Source organism: Anomalospiza imberbis, chromosome 14 (assembly GCF_031753505.1).
Source record: "Anomalospiza imberbis isolate Cuckoo-Finch-1a 21T00152 chromosome 14, ASM3175350v1, whole genome shotgun sequence".
Lineage (NCBI taxonomy): Eukaryota > Metazoa > Chordata > Aves > Passeriformes > Viduidae > Anomalospiza > Anomalospiza imberbis.
The window spans coordinates 8,528,206-8,551,198 of NC_089694.1; the positions used below are offsets into that span (position 1 = coordinate 8,528,206).

The following is a 22,993-nucleotide window of genomic DNA, read 5'->3' on the forward strand; positions in this document are numbered from 1 at the left end:
TGTAGATTTTTTTAGTGTTGGTTATTTGTACATTGAATTTTTTAAAGAAGGAAAGAGAACACCAGATTAATAAGGTGAGCAAATGGAAACCTTCTACCTTATTTTATTTGCTCCTGGAGAAAATACTTATGTGACAAAGTATTTTTAAAGTAGCAGTTAGGAAGGTATAAGCTACCTGCAGTCCCTATAATATATAGGGACTATATATACTACATATAGTATATAGGGACTATATATAGGATATACATTTACTATATATAGTAAATGTATTTTGGAAGATAAATACAGCTACATACTTGGACATCTAATATCAAAAGACCCTGTCCAGTTGCCAGGAGAGATTTGTAAATCTGGCAAATCTCAGCATAGCTGGAAGGCTCTGATCAAGAGAGAACATAATGGTGACAGGAAGGCTTCTGTCAGGATCAATTTACTTTGGCAAAATGTATTTAAGAAGCCTTGTAGAAAATATTGTCCTGTTATCGATAGCTCTGGCTATGCCAGAGAGCCTTTTGCATATACTTCTCCCAAGGCAGGAAGGGTTTATGACTTCTTTGTCCTCAGTAAAATAAAAATTGCACTCAACATCCTTCTCTCCTTTAGCATCCCCCCCTTCTGCACACTGCCCCTAACCCACTTTAAAATAAAAATTTGGCAGAGTCATCTATCACTATGAATATAAGAGCAGATATTTCACGAAACTTAAAAAAAGTAATATCCATATTCTTTGCCCAAACATAAAACATGATAGATATGGATTGGATGCCATTTTTCATGAATCTGCTTAGAGCCCCAGTGGATATAAATTATGGTAAAGGGCAAACTACAAGTTCTACATGACTTGGCTTGTAGTAATGAGAAACTAACCCTGCACAGAGCATGTCACCAGATGACATACTGCTTCTCGTAGTTATCGTCAGTATCCATCAACTTCCTGTTGGGGGAATTCTCCCTGCCCTTGCCCTGTTTGCCAGAGCCCTTGGTAACAATCCAAGCAGTTATTCCTGTTCAGTCACACTGACAGCCAGTGACCAGTTGTAATGATCCTTGTTTTCTGAAGACTTATTTGGTTTTAGGGAAGGAAGAAAAGGATCTTGCTGCTTTTGCAGTATGCCTAGTTTCTGTCACTCTAGCCTCTCAGAGGTAGGCCTTCAAGTCCAAGGACATGAGCTTTGTCTTTTTGATGCATCCCTGCCTTTTGCTATGTTTGGCAGCAATGCTTCTGTCACCATGAGGACTCAGAATGTTGGGCTCCAATCCGGGTACTGATGTGCAGAAACCTAACAGAGACTTACCTAAAACTTAGAAAGGCGAGCTGAAAAAATATTCTCATTCAGAGAAAGCATGGCCTATGTGCCAACTACCACTGCTTTGAGAGATCCTCTTCTTTGCACAGGACTGAGGAAAACAAGCTATTGCAATATTTTTGACCCACTTTAGTCTTACCTTCCTATCATGAGCAAAGGGCCGTTATTTCACCTCTTCAGACAGCTGAGCAGGGAGCCAGAGCATTGCTGCCACTGTCTTCTTAGCTGGTACAAAACTTTCACAGAGACTTTTATCAAAAGAAACCTCCACCTGGTGCTGGGGGGAGGGGCATAATTTGCATTTAAAGATTAAAATAACATCCATATTCCAGGATTCATTCTGGACACAAATGTCCACAGTGCTGGCCCCAAGAGGACAAGTGAAAGTGTTACACTGAGGTAAACTTGACGTGATTGAGTCTGTTGGCTTCAGCAAGGGTATCCAAATGACAGAAGGGATTAAAAGGAATAGCAGCAGGCAGGCAGGCAGCGCTAGTGCAGGCTGCTGCTAAGGTTGCTCTGTGACCTCAGGGAACAGAAGCTGCTCAGCACACAGCTGCCTATTGCTTATCTTAATGATATCAGCCAGAACCATACTGGATTTTGTGTTTACTGCAAGAAAAACCACAAGGCAGTAGAACTTCAAAGGGGACTAAAAAGCTCAAGTGGAGACCAAGAGCCATGATCCTGTCCTCAGTGCACTCCAAAGCTTCCCTCTCAAACCACAACAACTTCATGCTACAATGACAGCATCTGATCTGGTTTATAGTACAATTTATAGAGCACATAGTACAGGCTGGGGTAATTTTTTCCATGTGCAAATCTTACTGAACTTCTCAAGTTGAATAGTTGAAAAACAAACCATTGTGTCCAAAGCAGGCAACAAGGGGAAGAGGCAGTTTGGGACAGCACCATGCCCAGATGCTCCCTTGATGCTCCTGGGTACCTCAGACATGCCCCTTTATCCTTCACCCACTTTACCAACCCAGCCAGAGCAGGGGACAGGCTCAAGCTGAAAGGCAGAAACAATTTTGATTTAAATCTTATTCTCTGCTGAGAAGCTGATGATGCTGAAGCTTCAGAAGATGGTAAAGTGCCAATGCCTGCTCTTGGGATGGCACTGTGGGACCCCACTGTACGTTTTGCAGAGACTGGTGTTCTAATACTTGGCCTCCATGTGGTATAGATCTAGAGGAGAATTTTTGGCTTTATTCTGTTGGTTATAGAGAAAACTGAAGTTCAGTGATCTAATTCAAGTATGATGAAGTGTCCAGCAATGCCTAAAGACTGTTCTGGCATTTAGATATATATTAAAACTCTCTCAAGCATTTTTGGAGCCTGACTTCTGTTTTAACTCTTTGGGTTAAAAAGAGTTCTTCTTCTCAGTGATAGAAAAGAATAACACACGTTTCAGTTCCCTTCAAGGAAGTACAATCAGCAGGGAATCAGATCAGGTGCTCTCAGCATGATGTAGGGCAATGAATCTAAGGAAGGAATCATGATTGATCTCTCTCTCTTCATTGCCAGCCTGGGTGCCTGAGAAGTCCTAGAAGGACTCATGCACAGGCAGTACTGGCTGGGAAAATTATGACAAACCACCTCCACTGAAGTGTGATGGAATTTACTGTCTAATCCAAAATGGAATTTTTGGACATTATTAAAATGCCCAGCAAGCTGTTTTCAAAAAAAAATACTCTAGTTCTTAAATTCAGGTGTAGTATTGCTTACAGGCCCAGGGAAAAACCACAACTCTACGGAGACCAGATGGGCATGTGAGGGTCAGGGAAGGAAAACTGGGCCAGTCTTCCTGTGCTCTCAAAACAGCTCCTGCAGTGTACATTGCTTCCATGAGACACATATCTGCTTCCAAAAGCTATCACTATAGCACTATTTGGGAATATATTGACCAATGGACATTTACAATGTTGTCAGTCGCAGACAAGATGACCCAAGATCAATTATTATATTGGGTACTACTTACAAATGTCAGAGACATTACTTAGGAAATTGATCTTGACTTTATGGAATTTGAAGATCAATAGAAAGCAGCAAACAATTACCAGGCTATTAGTAAGGCACTGATACTCTTATAGACAGTCTCTGGGAATTTATGTACTCACAGAAACACATCCTGTGTTTACATACCTGACACCTATGGGCTACCTATACCCTCACCAGATGCTCAATGCTCTCACTGAATTGCACAGCTGCTCCAGAGTCTCATCCCTTCTGTGATTTCGACCCATCATTACTATTATTATCTCAGTGCCATCATAATCTTGTACATGTTCTCCTTGGGATATACAGAGGTGCACCAGCAGCACTCAGCAGCTTCCTTTCTTAACAAGTGCTCCAGGAGACAACTTATTAAGAAAATTGAGCTAGTCAGTCACTAGGGGACAAAAGAAAAAGAAAAGTCTGGATTGCTGCTTTTCCAAGACACAAAATAGTATTAAATATGTTTCTGTTAGTGTCCTGAACTAATTATTCTGAAGTACAAAGAAGTCTAGGAAAGCACATTATTTCTCATTCAATTGTGTTTGTGCCTTCAGAGCTGAGCTTTGTAATCAGAACCCTATCACCACCCACAGGAAAGAAAATGGTTGTTTTGTCACATCATTTACAAATGTCATTTTAAACTTCTATTGCTTCCCTGGTAGGAAGGGTTTGAGTAAACACAAAGCTGTCCATGAAATTATCTGTATTTCTTTCTGGCTACCTGATACATAGTAACTGTTTTTCTCTGTCAAAACTGCCACTGTTTTGGAAAAAAAGGATTTAAGAATTCAGAAAATGCAGCTTGATTTCCCTTTCTTCTCCTCGAAAAAGAGATTCATGAGCTAGCTAAGCTGCCAGGGTTCTGAAATCAGATAATGACTGTCTAGCTGCAGGTGAACAGAAACCTTGTACAGAAAACTCTCAGCCATGTTTGGAGCCCCCTGCACTCATTTTGGTTATTAAAACTCCACAGGTCCCAAGAGTGAAGAAAAAGATGAAAGGTCTCCTGTGATTAATTACAGTTGTGTCACATCTGCTCAGTCCCTTCCTTTCCTCTTCCCCTTCCATGTAGGTACTTCAGTTTTGGTCTGAACAATCTGGAGGAGGTTTGCAGGATAAGGAATGCCTGTGGACATTGAAGGTTGTCAGAAATTCTGCCTGGGGTTTAATTGCAAGTGCTCTGCATTGCTTGTTTGAGAGGGGCTTGAAGTGACAGAGATAAGAGGGGATTTAGAAAATCTTCTTCATTGCCTTTCAGATCCAAAGCAGAATCAAACACAAGAAACTCCTCCATTAGGCCCATTCTCACTTTTAGGATGATGCTTTAGAAGTATCAAAGAAAGCAAGCAGAAATACAGGTGGGAAGCTCTGCTTGGAGTCAAAAGAGGCTAAGGGGAGGAGAGGGGATGCTTTTTTCAGACAGATTCTCTGAAAAAGAAATGTCAAATCAAGTGACTGAAGCAAAAATACCACTGTTGCCTTACAGGCTACAGTCTTCCCATTTCCTTGCTGATTTGTCAGAAAAGCATTAATGTTGAAGAACAGAAGATGATCTAATGTACATGACCTGAATATACAAAGTCATTCTGGGGGTCATGAGATGGGGAAAACCTTCGTGGAGTAGAACAGAGAGATGACAATTCAAAACTCAACAAGGACTTTGACTTTTTCACTTCCAACTTATTTTTATAAAGCAACACACAGTTATTATTTTTCCTTGTCATTGACATTGCAACTGTCAACTGAATAAATAGTGATGTTTCAAAGGAACATCACACATTGGGAAGAGGGCATCAAGGAAATCAGAACACTGAGCAGGAGCCTGACTGTCACAGGAGGCATGACAAGAAATGACTTTGTAACTGCCTGTGAGTGTAGCTGTGCAGACAGTAAATACTGGCACGCCCTTTTCATTGCATTTTATTCCTCCTGGCACAGCTGCCAAAGGAAAAGCTTCTCATTTAACAGATTCCTGCCAAGTATAGTAAGGGGAATAGCCTCATTTGTGGCATCTGAGGATTTTGTTACCTGGCACCATGTTTTAAAGCCCCCAAAGATCTGTTTAATAATGAAGCCTACACACATTTAGGTGTTGGTATTGGCATGTTCTTTGATTTAAGTGTACTTGTCCCCTTGTCAAGCAAAAGTAAACAAGCTGTGCTTTTGCAGTTTTGATGTGTGTGTAAAAGCAATGTGAAATGACATCAAAGCAGCTCCCACAGCACTGCCCACAATTTCTTTTCCAAGAGGAGCAGAAGGCATTAGCAGCACCTGGGAATAAATAAGAAAGAATCCTGCTGATGTGATCTACCCTGTGCCGAAAAAGTTAACTTTCCTAGAGATTAAGCAGTCAATGATGTGACTCAGTGATTACATTTTAGCAAGTTGTTTGCAGTTTCTTTGTATGCCAAATGCAGACTGGCTGACTGCAGCAAATTTAACTGAACCACTTGGCAGCATCTAGTGCTGAACCACACTTCTCCTAATGCTACACCCATGCAGAGGCACAGTCCAGCTCCCATCCTATCCAACAGGGACTCACAGCTGATGGAATTATACCTACCTAGCCAATCCCAAGATTTACCAGCTTTGATCACGATTCTGTGAAAATTTCCTTAATTACATAGCTAATTCTGTTACAGCCACTGAGTCTTGAGATGTTGGGCTTGACACCAGCTGAGAAGGGCAGACAGGCAGAACACCTTAAGAGGGCCAGGGAGAGGTCAGAGGAAGAATGCAAGGACTTGTATGTTCAGTATGTGGGTAAGGGAATTGGAAGGTGCCTACAATACTGTGTACAAGGATTTCACTGGGAAGAAAAGCAAGACAGTGGAAGATTTCTTGGCACAACAGGAGAGGCATTTAAAGAGCTGAAAAGGGTAACCAGAAAAGTTTTAATTGCAAACAAAATACGAGTTTGAAACAGTGAATCTAAACAACAACTGGAAGAGATGACTGAGAAATAGTGAATTCTCCAGCTCTCCACACCTTGAGATCAAGGCAAGTTGTCTCCCTGAACTATACAATCTTTTTAAAACACACTGTCCTGGGTTCAGCACAAGTAGTGACTGAAAATTTCATTGCCCATAATGCACACAAGATGAAATCAGGTGAACTAACAAACTGTCTCTAGAAACTCTGAGAGTCTATGGACTAATGTTGATGGAATTACTTGTGGGAAAAATTCCCAAATAAATCAGAGCTTGCATGACTAGTGAAAATTTCTCCCAACAGACACCATCTATTTGACATATCCCATTGCAATAAAGCAAGATGACCTTTATCCTAAGTTAGAGGAAACAACAAAACCAAGGGGACTTATGACAACATTTAGAAAAAAGTTTGTGGTGTTTTTTTTCCCCAAAGAATTTCTTAGTTGCTCAGGTTTTTTTTTTTGGTTTTTTTTTTTTTTTTGTTTTTTGCAGACTTGATTACTAAAGTGCAGTTGCCCAAATCTAATCTTAGCACATTTTTCGTCATCTTCAGAATTTCCCACATCTAATGAAATCTTCTTTCTCATGACTCTGCACACATTGTTTGATTTTTTTTTTTCCCATTTTAGAGGTGAGAACAAAACATATTACCCTTAAATATAGGGGTCACTAAACAGAATTTAGGGAAAGGTCATTTTAGCAATCTATCTATGGAAGAAAAGTTATTCAAAATACAAAACATGAAATTCCTTATATTAGTTTTAGGTTAAGAGGAGAAGCAAACAAATAGAAAAAATGGTTCCCAGGCTTGACTGAAAACCTCCTTATCTGTAAATTGGCATTTTTTTTTTGAGTTCTCTTGGCAGCTTTGGCCTGAAGGAAGGTCTAGATGATGTGACTGCTTTCTTAGTAGAGCAATATGATTAATGGGACAGATTCTCATTTGCAGTATAGAGACAATTCTCTGGGACTTACACTCTCTGAGGGTCTAGCCCAATATAATTTCACAATGATGAAGCGATTCTTAAAGGGGTGGGTTACATTTCAAAAGGCTGTGAAAGCATTAAAGCATCATTTTAGCCAATAATGCTAAAAATGGACATTTTCCCCATCCTCCTAGCAGCAGAAGGTAGTGGACACTTTGTGATTAATTTCTAATTCTGCAGTTCATCTCAGTCTGTGGCACTGAGACTGTCAGCCCAACTTACTCTGGCAATTATTCTGAAACAAGAGGACGTCTTTAACGAGCCAGGACTCTATTGCTGACCTGTTTCCAACTCATTAATGCTTTTAAGGTCTTCGCCATCTTTCACTTCCACATCAACTTCCTCACAGATGTACTTACTAGTACACCTGGTACTTTGCTAACAAATGATGTGGCGCACAGCTCTGAGCCGGGAGAGATCTTACTCCAAAAATTAAAGCCACGCTTTGAAAATGCATTTGGAGTGACAGTGAACTCCATTAAGTCTCAATTGCTTATTAAATCAGCAACACCTCAGTCAAAACCTGTGCAGTTGTCTGAATCCAATACCATTTTTCACTGATGCCATACCATTCTAAAGACTTTCTTCTTGGCTCTTGAATAATTAAACAATATCCTTGCAACATAAAAACAACCATACTGAACCAGGCCAGAAGTTCATCTAGCCTGCTATCTTTTCTCTGACAGTGGCTGGGATGAATGCCAAAGGAAAACAACCACCCTTCCCCTGAAACACACTTCATCCTTTCAGCAATCAGCATTGTAAGGACTTCCTGAGCTGCAGGTTGAGTCACATTTCACAGCTGCTGGTGGTCAGCCTTTGCCCCATGCCCTTCTGACAGGCTGAGCCTCTCTATGATAGTGTCTAGAGGCAGAGTGGTCACAGTCTCAGATGATAAAATTAATCAATTGCACAGAAATGCCAATCTGCTAGCACACAAATGAAACTAGCTTTGATGATGACCATTCTCCCTGTTTACATAACAGATGCATAATAATGACCAAAATATTTCTGGTCTTATCACACATAAAAGTCAGCTTGTGACAAGAGAGAAATAAACTTCTCCTTGTGGTTTAAATTTTATTTACATATTAATTTCCCTTGTTATCATCTATTCAGTTGTACTAAAATTTATTAGACTGTAACTCTTTGGACAGAGCCTAAGAGCCATACTTTCTCCAGAGCTTAAATCCAGGTATCTTTGATACCTGTTCTGCGGCCTGAAAGAATATTATGTTTTGTTTCATATTTTTCCTATGTTTTGTAAAGTGGATACCTGAAGCCTTCTGCAGGACAGGCACTCCTGGAGTTGTGTGCTATTACACAGTTAATCTCTCCTGGACTCAGTAAATGGGATAAACCAGTGGCATTGTTAGCCTGATGGGGCTGCTGAATTCCTGCAGTGCTGAGCTGGAGCTGCCTGAGCTCTGGCTCAGTGTGAACCCAGGGGCTGGGGAAAAACTGCTGAGGCCTCATCTAAAAGCTAAATGTAGCTTTAAAGCCAAGGGGTGTGACCTGTCTGAACAGACAGCAGTGCTCTCGAAAAACCCATCTCTCTGAGGGAATAGTTGGGATGGACACAGTGTCCCTTGGCGGGAGCCCTGCCACACCAAGCACCTGCCCTGTCCTTGAATTGGGGATAACCCAAGGAGCCATGGACAAGGAGAGTGAGGGCTGCTCCCCTCGCCTCCCCTCCCACTTCCTGCTCTGAGCAGGGCGAGGGGCAGGAGGGGCACACGTGAGTGATGGGGAGAAGAGAAGCTGTTCTTCTCTATGGCTTGAACACATTATATGCAGTCAGGCTGCTAAAGTTGTCACAAAGCAAATATGCTGCATTGGTTAAGATAAAAATTGTCTGTGTAGAGTTACTTACAAATACAATAACAATAACTCACCAAGTAGGTGGATGTGCAGCTGAAGGTGGAAGCCATGCTAGCACCAAAGCCTGCCTGTCCCTCGGAGATTTTACTGCCTGGATTTTGGTACTGTTCCTAACACTGACACAGCTGATGCTCTAGAACAGAGATGTGCTTTGTGAGAAGATAAATGACATATTTATCCAAGAAGTGTCCTGGTAGCTGTCAGTGTGAGTTTCTCATCCATCATGCTGCCCCTGTCCTAAGGGGAAGTTCATCTGTCCTGCTATATATTCTGATAACCTGGTGGTGCTTTAAGAGCACACTCTACCTGTTGGAAATCACCAGAGAAAGACAGGTTTGCTGCATCTCTCCTCCACCAGCAGCACTGCTCATGTTGGAGTTAATCTGAACATTGTTTGCAGCAGCAGAGCTGGAGCAGCGAGGACAGAGCGGCTCCCACAGCAAAACCACTGCTCTCTGCAGGCTGACAGTGCTGTGCACCCAGCTCCACAGTCCAGAACAGGACACACTGCTGCACTCAGGGGGCACCTGTGGAGAGCCCGTGCTGTCCCAGGTGCTGCTCCTCATTTTCTTTCTTGAAATCCAGGCAATTTATTTTGTCTACACTAAGGAGTAAAATTCTTAAATGACATAGTGTCTTAAATAAAGGCTTCCCACCATCAGGCAACAATGATGACACCCAAGTTTGCACAGAGTGATATTCAGTATAAAAGCTCAAACATTCTTCTGCAGAGCCAAAAACATGCCTAGGGCCAAAACCAATAAAAAACCCAAAAGAAATGCCTTGAAAGTTGCAAATGCTTTAGCTTATACATTCTCTTATACATTCTCTTATAACATTGTCTCAGGGTTTCACATGATTTCTGTTCCATACTAGAACAACTTCTCCTCAAGTCCCTCCTCACCAGACTGCTTAAAAGTGTGTAAAATTAAGTGTCAACATCAATGAAGTACTTGCATGCTTAAAAAGCAGAAGCCTTGGGCTACATCTCACTGCTAAAAGGTCTCTCACCGCTTCAAGCCTTCTGTGCCAGGCCAGACACTGGGTGACACAGCACAGCCATACCTGCACTACTGCAATGGTCACATTATTTCTGCACATGGGCTACATTGCAACTATCTGGACTGAGGTAAAGTGTCACCCTGTTCTTTTAAAAGTTTTAAAGTTCCTTGAAAAGTTTTCTATGCCTTCTGATGTTTACATATTTCTACTGGAGTTTCTCACACACTGTTCATATAAACAATTGTTTTACATTCTTCTTTGTGGGAGGAGAGAATTGATAGACTGTTAGTTTGACCAGTGTGGTTGGAGAAGTGGCAATTTCACCCTCCAATCCCCTGTCACTTTTAGAATTCTATATATTGTGGAGTCAGAAATAAACTTCCTCTTTTTTTCCTCTTTTACTTCCAACATGTGTGTGTGAGTTATTTCGTGTCGTAGTGCGATAGTAAAGTACAACATCAGCTCTTGAGGGTGTTTGCGTGGACTCTCTCCCAATAGCACAATCCCCAGCCACAGCAGTTTCATTATTTCTTTTTGTGGTGAGAAAGCTCCTCACAGGAGAAAGCAAACTGAGCAGCTAAACGTGTCTGTCACTGCTTTAACAAGGAAAGGAATGTGCCACCATCAAAAGTCTGTCAAAAAGCTTCTCCTCCAGAAATAAAAAATGAGAATTACATCAATAGGGAATGTTACAGTTTTCCTCTCTATCACAATGGGATCACAGACAGATATAAAGCAAAACAGCAGTGAGAAGGAAAGAAACCAGGGTAAGAAAGTTGAGAGCTCCTGCCTTATAGCCAGAAAGAAAATCTTTCCTTGAACTGCAGGTAAAGATAGATAAATTTTCCCCAGAGGAAAAATAAAGCTGAAACCACTCATAAAATCCACCTGAATGTACCAATTAGTTATAACTTGAAATCTAAATAAAACAAACTTCATTTTTATTGGAATTCTGTAGAAAAAAGTATTTTTTTAACACAAAGCAAAGAATGCACCCAAGTAAGAACAACATCATTCACCCTGCAAATCAATGTGGGAGTGAGCCACGGATGCTCCCAGATGTCTCTGTTGCCTTTATGGACACCTGATCCTGAAGCTGCACTCATCCATTCTGGCTGCTTCACCAAGGAAGCTGTGCCTGCACCCTCACATTCTCCCCGGTGCCACTTCTGTGACAGCCTTGTTTACTGACTGTCTTCCTTCCCTGTGTACCAATATCTTAGTGATCAAAATGAGACCTGTCATTTAGGCTTTAACATGGCTGGCTGTGGAACAAAGCTTTCTAAGGGTTTCCTTCCCCCTTCACCATGAACCTCCAAAAAAAATGCAGTCACTGAATCTGAGATGAAATTAGCTCCCTTTATCTTTTGCTTTGACTATTAACCCTGAAAAAGAAATTATTTGGTCAATTCTTGTTTTGGTCAGCATCTGATGTATTTGGAAAACACCTCTTGTGATTGGCTCTTGTTTCATTATGGACAAATTTTGAAGTGGTTCCCACAACACATTCAAAACACAGTCACAGAAAGCATCACAAAAAAAAAAAAAAAAAAGAAAAAAGAAAAAGAAAAAAAAAAGAAAAAAAAAGAAAAAAGGTGTGATGCCAAGTGCTTGAGAGCTGGAATTACCTGCCACCTCTGCCACCTTACTATAGCCTCCTTGTGCCCCTGCAGCACCAGCAGGCCAGAGACGTGGACACAAGGTGTTTGCTCCTGAGAGCCACTCCCTCATACACTGCACGGGCAGAATGCTGTCCACGTAAAGAAAAGCTATTCAGTATTTTGGTTTTGCCCCTTTGTTCACTGCATGGTCCCAGGCTTTATTTACTTCACATCACTCAAACACTACACTGATGACAGTTTCTAATTTCCTCTGCTTTTCTATTGGGTTAATCCCTCTTGTTTCTAATGGCTTGACAAACAATAAAAAAAGTCTAGTTTTCACAGGAAGCTTGAGAGGTAAAGTGTGTGTGCTGAATCTGGACCACACAAAATTACCACACGTTATGCAGAAGATCACATCATGCTGGATTGAAAACTGCCTTGGGCAGTGACTTTGCCTTTTCCACAGTAAAGTGCCATGTGTATGAATAAATCCACGCAGAGCAGCCGTAACTTTACAAGGTGTCTCTGAACATTACTGAACCTGTCTAAATGCCATGTAAAAGACACTGTCTAGAAACTGAGAAACTAATTCCAGTTAATTACATGGGTGCAGAAAAGTCAAAAGAGACACATTAGGTAACAATGTGCAGCCAGGAAGGGCCAGGGCCAGATTCAAATTTCACTGAAGTGCAAGAAATGATGGCTCTCTGGGGGACTGACTAATCAGGCCCTAAAAGCTGATAGTACAGCTTTTGTTGAAAACAGGCAAACTTTTTTTCAAAAGTGTTTTTTCCACTAGTGGAGATCCAGAGGCTTCTTCATGCTAGGTGGCCTGGTGTTTGTTCTCTGTTTTAAAATATTTTTTTGCAAACCACATAGAAATAATGCTATTGATTGCTAGGGATTTATAATTATCAGTGGTGCCAGCACAGTTTTAATCACAGCATAAATGTGGTGCAAAATGGGATTTCTAGGTAACAATCTCTGTTCTAGATGAATGTTACAGACAAACTTCTCAGCAGAGTGATTTTGTTCCTTCTTTGCAGAAACCATTTACAGTGTTTGATATATTTATATATGGTACCTCAGAGAACATTTTGTAGTGTCACAGGAGAAAATCTTTTGCAGAGGGCTTCAGATTCTGGTCAAACCTTGTTAATGAGTCAGGCTGTCAGCTTGTCAGATGAATGTCACAGATTTGCAGGTCATTAACAAGAAATAGCTACTGCTAATTATAACAAGGCCATGAAAGCAATATCATTCCAAATGTATGAAGGAATTAAAAATAATAAGGCAAGTATCTTTTCATCTGAACACAGTTTAAATGAGTATTAAGTGTCCTTTCTCAGTATAAAGTAGTTTGTTCTGATAATTGATGTTATAGTTAGGTATTTTTTTACTGGAAGATGAGATTAAATTAGAGAGATCTCACTAATTTAACTTCACTCATTATTTTATCATGCATTTTTATTCACAACAAGTACTACTCAGCCCTTACTGGTTTTCCTCTTAATATTTTCCATGCCAAGACATTTGCAATTACAGAATTTTGCCTTCCACATTTCCTAGTAAATGGATTTAACTGCCACAAAACATCATGTTTGCAATAAATTACTCTCCTCTGCAATTTGGTTTAGCCTAAGGTAATGAAAAATGGAACTTCTTTGGAATAAACAATTTACACTTTGCACATAGTCAAATATTTGTATATTTAAATGCTCCTGGAAATTTCTGTTTGTCACATTGAATCCCACAAGAAATCAGCTATTGATTTCAGAAGGGCACAAAGTTATCACTGCAGAAACATATTTAATATCTTGCTGTGGCCAGAATCATAACTATCCTCCTGAAATGCACAACTCCCTGTTTAGGAGGGTACATTCCCTAAATGTTTGCCTGGCCACCAGGCAGGTGCTACTACCCTGGTAAGAGGTATGGCAGAGCAAGGGACGAGCCTGTGATTCTCCATCACATTTTCTAGCCTGGGATACAACTTTCACTTGGCACCAGCTCCTCTTTGACAATAAAGGCTGTGAGCTGCATAGGCTGTTCTGTCCCACCTTGGCTTTATCTCCAGCACTGGAGAGCCTCAGTGGCCCAGCACCAACACCAAATTTCTCCCTGTGACTTACAGAGCTCTCATGAGCCAAGGAAGTCATGTCCTGATCCACTGGCAGATCCTGTTGGCAGAAGTAGGGCAGTAAATTAGAGAGACTAATACAGACTATAGAAAATTTTGGTCCCCAAAACACCAGGGTTTTTTCCTAGCAGACCTACCTATGGGCAATGGTTTCTCCTGCTGGCTAGTATGGGCAGAGAGGCAGTTGATAAAGCATTTTTAAGAGCAATTTGTAATAATGTCTCAGTGGTGAATTCCATCAGAATTAGCATTTAAAAAGCTGTTAAGTGTATTTTCACTACTGAAAGCAATACAATCTGAAGCAGAAAATGCAACTTTCATTTTGAGGAAATTTCACTGCAATCTCCTGTATCTGAGGGTCTTCCAATATACTGTCAAAACCCAAAGTCAACACATTCCCTCTATAAAATGTAAACACAAAGTACTTCAAAATCTGGCCTGAGCTTCAATTTGTAGTATCCCTACAGAACACAGAATTGTTCCCTGCCAAAGAATTCTTCAGAGCAGCAATACAAAAGAATAGCTTATTTTATATAAAATGGTAGTATTTTCTGAAAATGGAACTCTGCTGGGTACATTTCTGTGAGGATTGAAATGTCTGTTTGGAACATACAAGCCTCTGTAAAATATTTCTCACAGTAGCTAGATAATTGTTCATTTCTTTTGCTTTGGTGGGAAGCATTCATGTTGAATTGAGTCTTAAATCACAGAAAAAAGAAGGATCAGAAGCACAATAGAAAAGCAGTGTGTGGATTTCAAAAACAAATCCAAAATTCACATTACCTCTTAGGAAAAACTTTGTAGAAATGTGCTTAGTACAAGTTGTGAAGAAGTTCAACTCTGCCAGCATTAGCAGCCAAGAAATTTTCATTCACTTAAGATGAAAAGGCAGAGCCAGTTTCAAATTACACTTGCTGCCATATAACATATGCAACAAATAAAGAAAAAGCAAGGGATTGAAGTCATCCCTGAACACCACGTGGCACACATTTCCAAAGTGGTTCTGGGTGTAAAACAAAAAAATTCTCTTAATCCAGCACATTTCAGTGGCCCAAAGGGCTGCCTAGCTTTGTAAGCTACTAAAAGGGACAAGCAGCTCTGCCACCGCAGATGATCTCCAGTTCATCTGAGTGCCCAAATAAAATTGGGAATTTATTGTTCCTTCTGGTTATGCATCACACTTCTTAAAGAAATTCAGTGGTATACTTGCAAAACTTCCTGGTATATTTAAAGAATTGTTCTCTGGGTAACTTTCCATCACTGTCTACCAAAAGAAGTTTAATAACCTGAAGCAATAGCAATAAAATGAAAATCATACTTTCCCTCTGCACCACAAACCTACCACAAGGCACATTTTGTGAAGTTGCACAAACTCCACAAGCTTTATCACTTATTCTGCTTCTGGATCTATCTGCGTTAGATCAGACCACCACCGCTGAGGTCTAAATGTTCTCCAAGGCCAACCTGTCTTTTTTTGTAAATATCTTAAAGTTGAGGAACTCAGCTTAAAGGAATGAAATGTCTGGATTTCACCCCAAGCTGCTGAGTGCTGGAATCCCACCTTGGGCAAAACAGTGTGTGTTTTAGGTTGTTGCGACCAACAGCCCAAAGGTAGAAAACAGATAAAAAACATTTCTTTCAACATATTGGAGGCTTTTCCATTAAGCACCAGCTTCTTGAGCGCTTTGCCCGTTCTGCCAACCACCAGTTTGCAACTGTCCTCCTGCATTCCTCACTGCACCCTGCCCCTGCCTGGGGAGGATCACGCGTTTTGCCTGTAAAAGCAGAGCTCTGTTAGCAGCCAAAATCCCCCAAAAAAGAGGCTTAAAGGACAGAGGATTTCTATACTGAAAGTCAGATTAAGACAATGCTCTGGGTTTTTTATCTAGTCAGTTTTACAATATAAATAGTAATATGTTCATCACTGTTTTTATCACTATCTGTCAAACTATCCTGTACCTACTAAAAACTGCTGTAGCACTATGAAGTGGAATGAGTAGAAATAATTCTAGGTTTGTTCCTGACATGAGGGGTTTGTTTACACTTAAAGACTCAATCTCAATTTCCTACACAGTCTGAAGCCTGAAGCCATCACACATGACAATTAAACATTTTTGGGAAGGAAGGCAAAAGTAAAAAGCACAGATTGAAGGCAACCTTTGTAGAAAACATGGTGAGTTCCTAGGGATTTCTATTTGCTCTGGAATTTTTCATCTCAGCAGGACTATAACCACCAAAAGTTTTAATGAACATTAAAAAACTATAATTCACATCTCTATTTCAGCTGCACAGCCCTACTTTGCATGAGATTTGGCAACCAAGTCCCAGTCTTGGCACGGATCTCTGGCATGCTCCCTGCTCTCCATCTGTCCAGGCGCTGTCCGGAAAAGCTCCCGTCACAGTCCTGTGGTGCCCTGAATTATTCGTGCTGCTCCCAGCCACCCCCAGCACGCTGGGATGGGCCAAGCACAGCCCAGCACTGACCTGAACCAAACACTTGGCTGATCCATCTTGCACATTTCCTGCAAGAGTGGGGCTGGACCAAACCACTGCCGCGTTATTGCTGGGAAGCCGTGACATTTTAATGAATGGCTGATTACCAAAAACACGAAATGGAATGAAAGGAGGACCTGGGTACCCCAAAATGGAAGATGAACGTGCAACTTTCAATGAAATTATAATGAATATTACCAGGACCATCTTGCCAATTAGAAGAAATCCCTCATTAACCATTTGTTTCATTGCATTTACTTTCCTGGAAAATGCAGCTGCAGTAAAGGTTTGATGTTTCCTTTAATTTATAACTTTTTTTTTTTTGTATAGATACTACATTGTGCTGAGGTACCTGCATAAATAGAGGTACAATAGATTATGTGGGTACACACTGATACTTAATATGCAGGGGAAGGAAGGGAAACACAACCATGAGAGTTACAATGGCCAAAAGGACCACCAATGTAGAATTGTGGATTAAATTAGTGGTAAAGGATTTATCTCAAATGGCTCTACCTGTGAAAGGTAGCAATAAATAATATAAATATCTAAATTTTTGTGTGTATGTATGTTTTATCTGGTAAAGTCACAATGCACTAATACTAGCAATTCCAGTTTTCCACTGAATAAAGGACACAAGTAAAGCACAGAAAGATGATCAATGCATCTCATGGCCTAATGGATAAAAGCAAGACAGAGTGATGGAAACTCTTCTGAAGCCTGAATAGCTGTGGAACAGAATCATTTACAGCCAGATGGACATATGAGCTCTAATTCTGTATGAACCTTCCCAAAATCTGCACTGCCTCCAGTAGTAGCACTCACCGTGTCCACCCTGGACTTCCCCAGGCCCTTCACTTAGGGACTGTAGTCTGCCAGTGCCCCAGGCTGGCTCACCAGATGCCTCAGCTCTGTGCTGCTCCAAAGCAGAGAGCATGCCCCAGGCAAAGGCTCAGCTCCCCTGCCACACAGACAAATGGCACTGAATGTGTCATTATTTACCTCCTCCTGCCATCAGAGAGAAGATGCAGAGGTTTGAATTATTCCTTTGGAGAAAGGAACATTTTTTCAGTGCTTCAGAACCCAAGTGCTGCTCACTTTCTGTCACAGCCTTCTTGCTCATCCACAGCAGTGGCTCCACTGAAATCCGTAAGGCAGGGGAGACTTGGCCTGTTGTTGCTCAGCTGGAGGCAATGAGAATGTAATCTTCAAGGACTGCACTCACTGACTACAACAAATTAGTCTCCAGAGAGCCTTTGTACATTTGGGTACTTTGCTTTACTGATGGCTTTAGAAGTTGTTAAACACCTGGATCTTGCTGTCTAAAAAGATTTAAAACAGAATATTTATGGAGAAAAATAAATGACCATATGGATGAGGAGGGGCTTAGTGTGCTAAGTGTGAGCACTTACAGAACACAGCTACAAAGTTCCTACTAACTTCAGGGATTAAATCTGCAGGGACACAGCACAGAAACGCAGCAGTCTTATTGACAAAATTAATCTCTGTATTTCTTCCTGCCCGCATAGTTCTCTTGACCAAATTTTCAGCTTATATTTTTCATGTGCAGAATTACCATTCCACTTCAATCCTTAAGGAATACCCCTAACAAAAAGGATACCAACAAAAAAATGGAGATTTAAAAGAAGATCATAATATGTTTTCATTACTCAATTGACTTCTAACTGAATTTTCTGTGATCGATACTTAGGAGGACTCTCAGAACATGTATTGGCTGACCAACCCTTCCTTAAAGATCACCATGATTTAGCATCACTTATTTTAGATGTCTTGAAAGTCACATTTAATTCTTCATTTTAAATATTCAATAGGATGTGTCTAGGAGCATTGCGGCAGAGCCCTCTTTCAGCCCCCCCCAAACTGTTCTGCTAGCTCAGCCTTGGGGACTTCAGAGGAGCAGTGCCACAGAAACCAGGAGAGAGAGGCTCGTTTTCCAGGTGTTTATTCTCTGGTGGTATGCAGGAAAAGAGACCGAACAATGGCGGGAAGGTTTTTTATCTAGGTCTGGGTCTAGGGGGGCTGGAGCTATCTGGCACTCAGCCAATGGGGTCTAGCTAAGGTTAAGGTTCATTCGGACATTCCTATCTGTGGGGCCCAGCTGCAGGGCACCCACTGAACTGCAACAGAGCATTTTTCACTTGGTTATATTAACATGCTCTGACAAGTGAATATAATAATGAGATTAGCAATCCATCTGTGAAACAAAATTCTTAAATTCTGTAACTTTTGCTAGGCAAGCAGTTATGTTATGGCAGGTTTGGTGAGCTGCTTTGACTTACCTGTCACACATTCATTCTCCTGCAACAGGAATATAAGAGATCTTCAAAAATCATGAGACAGGTCTGTCTACTTATGTCACTGTGAAGAAGCTCTGCCCCAAAATACACAAGGCTATGAAGATCTGGACTTCCACTATTTCCTCTTTTTCAGTAAAATGCAAAAGCCAAGAGCAAAACTTGACTATGAAAGAACTGTCTAATGGTTTACAACATGTAGACAGAGCTGTACAAATCACAGGGAAGAGGATGTCAGCTATGGGCATGAATGCTGTCAGCCAGGACTGAGCCTGAGGTGTGGGTGCTCCAGAGGGTGCTTGCAAAAAGCAATACTTGAGCTACTGTTTTCATCAATGACCTGCAAGCAAAGACAAGATCATGTACTGACACATTTGCAGGGACAAGTTGTGGCTGAATGACACGTCATGAGGAGAACAAGCCAATTAAAATGATGGGGATCATTGGGAAGCTATGCCCTGTTAAATTAATTAAATTTTAATTAGCCAAGTGCAAGGAGTTTAGAAATAAGAAATACAAACCTACTTGCAGGAGGAGAAATGCCTCTGTGATACGGGAAAGGATCTGCATTATGTTACACAGATGCCTAGCAGCTCCCAGTATTATCCCAGCTGTATGAAAATGGAAACTTACTCCTTAAATTTGAATACCAGAGGGCAATGAGAAGCAGGAAAATGTAGACAGCACTTGTGAGACCTTGGATTAGAACACAGTGTGTTCATGTCTTGTCTTAGGAAAAAAAAACTAGAGAAAATACAGAAAGCAGCCCCAAAACCTTGACTACATGTACCATATGAAAAATTCCATATAGTGAGACCACAGAAATCTCAAGAAATTTAGTTTATAAAACAGAAGATTGACAAGTGACTGGTTTATACAGTGTAAGCACTTTCCTGTGGAGAAAACAAACACTGGGTACTTAGAGTCTCTCTTGTCCAGCAGAGAGAAATTACACAAGAAGAACTGATGGCTGGGAACAGAAGCCAGACAAATTCATTTGGGAAACAAGGCACTGCTTTTGAACACTGAGCCAAGCAGTACATTGAGTTCTGCACTTCTTCACTTTTCAGATGGGGGATGCCTTTGGAGAGCAAGTATTGTACAGGCACAAGTTCTCTGAGAGAGCCAGGATCAGCTTTAATATGTGATTATCTTCCTTTTTCTCCTTACCCTAAAGTAAATAAATTTATCCACATACATGGACCTTTTACAAGTGTCAAACAGATGTGATAGTTTCCTTTAATTATCAAACACTGCAGTGCAGCAAAGGGGACCCATTATTTCTAGTGACAAATTTGCTGCTAACAGGCAATGACACTACTTACAATACCTAGACATGAAAATGTCTGCCATCCCTGCTGCTGAGGGGACAGGTTATATGAGTAAATGTTTAATGTTATTCTGTGAAGGATAGCCCATTTAGTATTGTTAGTTACTCCCTGGTGATATTTCCCATAATTTATCATTGGAAATTTCACACTCTTCTCTGGTGTGGATCTAGTTCCTCTTAGGAGCATTTTAGGGGCTTCCCAAAGCTGCTCAGTTCACTTTTAGCTCACCAGATGAGTTGTAGTATTACTCTAGATTGGCTCCATTGTCAATCAGCAACAGACACATTACTGCCAAGTGTGGGCAAAATCCACTGCAGAACAGAAGGAAATCCTATGCTTAAAAGCTCAACAAATTTTATTGGGAGCACCTGCTTCAGCTCTTCAGGCTACCTGAGCAGCCAGCCTGGGGCAAACATGATAAAATATCCAAAACCAAAACTTGTGTCTGTATATACGTTATGTAGCACTTCACTGCATTGGAAACCCTCATTTAAACTCATATACATTTTGTTTTTTTAAATGGGTAGAGATGTCCTTAAATTACTCCTCTTGAACAATTTTAATTTCTCCAATGAAACCCTGGACTTAGAGATGATTTTACATGAGAGAAAAAAAATCCAGAAAATTTGGAACAGGCTTTGAAACAGAAAACATCCACTCCTTTTAAATGAGGCACTGCAAAAGGAGAAAAGAATTTAAATGAAACAGCATTGTCTTTGCAACATAAAACATGTTCTAATGTTCCAGCTCTGGTCATGTCTCCAAAGGTGTTAGCTGATTTCACTTAAATTAGCTCCACGTGGAAAAGACCCAAACAAATAAATAAATAAACAAAAACCCACCCCCACTCCACCCCATCCCACCCAACCAAACCAAACTAACTCCAACCAGAATTGTAAAATCAGCTGAAAAAAAAATCTGCTTACTCATTTTGCCATATTGTTATGTATAAAAGCTGCTCAGACATGCCTTAGACCTTGCTCTGCCTACCATGCCCACATCAGCTGCTGGCAAGCAGAGTTCTTGCAGTGACAGGGTATGGGATGCTTCCCCATCCCAGGATTTCTGCAGCCTGTGCTCTGCCATGAAATCACTGAGAAGTGCTTTTATTCCCCTGGGTGAAGAGCCTGAACAAAGCTTAACACGTCTCATGCCAACCCCCCAAAATGGATTTCAGTGATGCACAGGCTCTGGCAGAACAACAGCAGGTGCCAGATGGAAATCCCTCACACCTTATGTGCATAGGAAGGGTGCCACTGAGGACACCAGCACAGGACCTGAGGGCTTGGTCTCTCACAACACACCTGCCATCATAGCACTGAGAGTGACAGTGAAGAATTCCTCTATTCCAGGCTGCTCCTGATCTATAAACTCTTGTGATCCTGGTCCTCGCTGACTTCTGGGACAAGTGAATCAGATGACAAGAGACAGATTGATGGTGCTTTGCACTGATTTAAGATGTCTTCCTCTCTCCCTCAAGCAGAGCAGAATTAGCCTTTTGTTACAGAAGCCAAAGCTATCATTTACTTAAATAAAATGAAGTGCACTCTACGTCAAACATGACTGAGCCCTCTAAATGGAGAGGTACTCCTTCAACACAAGGTACTGCAGGCACCAGCAGATTATCTCTGTCAAAAAACCCCCTTAGCATATGAGCTTTTGGAAAGCAGGAAGCTATTTAAAAACACAGGCTTCTAGTGAAAATTTAAAAATTTTAATAAAAATATCCAAGTTTGTTTATTTACACACAAATGGACTTGCAAAGAAGAGGTTTGCCAGCAGTTCATTTAATGAATTACACCATAAAATGGTGTCTTAAAGCCCTGGCTGGAGAGGGAGGTGTTTTTATTTTTGAGCCCCCATATGAGCTGTCCAGCTCCATTTGCAAAAGCACAAAACTCAGATTAGAAGAAGACGGCTCAGATTTGTTGCCTACCAGAGGATATAAGCATATACTCAAGCATCCAGCAATGGGCTTCAGCACAACCTTTGCCAAACTGAGCCCTAAAATTTTAAGTTTTACTGACTCTGTCATTTACAGATCGCCCAATGTGACACACACACCACCAGAACTCAGCTCCTCATCCCTCGTTAGCTCTTGTTTGTGCTCCCCCTAAATTTGCACAAAGATGTGATTTCCAGGTAATTTTTGGGGACGAAGAAAAAAAAGAAAGGATTTGGTTTGACAATAGGTGATAATCAGAACTAGCATTCCAAGCTGGTTTTACCAGAACAGAACAAGAGGATTTGACCTGAGCTTTTGCTGGCACTAACTCACAGACTGAGTGATGCAACAACAGATGTCCCCACAGAGCTACAAAATGATCGCTGCTTCCACCACCCCGAGCAATAGTGGGATGCTATTTTTCCTCTGGAGGAAATAGCATGGCAAAACAGCACCCAGATGGTTAAAAAGAAGCTGGACTAAAGAAAGTAAGTTTCAGAAATTCCTGGAGTAGGCAGATAAATTTAGCAACTATAATTCAAACAGCCATTGATTTCAGCAGGATGAATTCCCTAGTTGCTGCCATCACATTTTCCTCATCATTTTTGCTGCCCTTTAAAAGCTTAATTTTGCCATGTGTGCAATGGCCAGGGCAACAGTGAAAAGTGGTTTGGTGCTGTGACCTCAGATGGTGCATTTTGGCAGTGGCAGGAAGGCAGAGCAGATATTTCTCTGAATTATTTTTGAACATGTCCCTAAAGCAGTATGATTTCTTTGGCTTCAGAGGTAGCAAAGGAAAACTATTTATTAAATTGACTGCTGCTATTTCATCTATTTAATGTTGCTGGTATAATGTCTCCACACATTTTGTGACTTGGATTTTTATTTATGCTTGTAAATCTGTGCTTAACATTTTGCATTATTATAGAAATAAGCTTCTTTTAAATGTTCTGCTATTTTTTATTTATTTTTATTTGAACATGCAAATCCTCGCTGGCTTAGTTTCCAAGTGAACACATCAACTCCCAACCTCTTTCTGCTTTTGAAATAATGGTTTT

The 22,993-nt window shown here is 40.9% G+C and overlaps 1 protein-coding gene and 1 long non-coding RNA gene across 14 annotated transcripts in view; one reads left to right on the plus strand and one right to left on the minus strand.

Annotated features, from left to right (window-relative positions):
* The window catches only part of IL1RAPL2 (interleukin 1 receptor accessory protein like 2), a 364,841-nt gene that overhangs the window by 41,673 nt on the left and 300,175 nt on the right, over positions 1-22,993 (minus strand). The window lies entirely within an intron of this gene.
* On the plus strand, positions 1,606-4,725 carry LOC137482473 (uncharacterized). Its single transcript, XR_011004086.1, has 3 exons — positions 1,606-1,706; positions 4,378-4,446; positions 4,564-4,725. It is a non-coding gene; the product is annotated as an uncharacterized lncRNA (long non-coding RNA).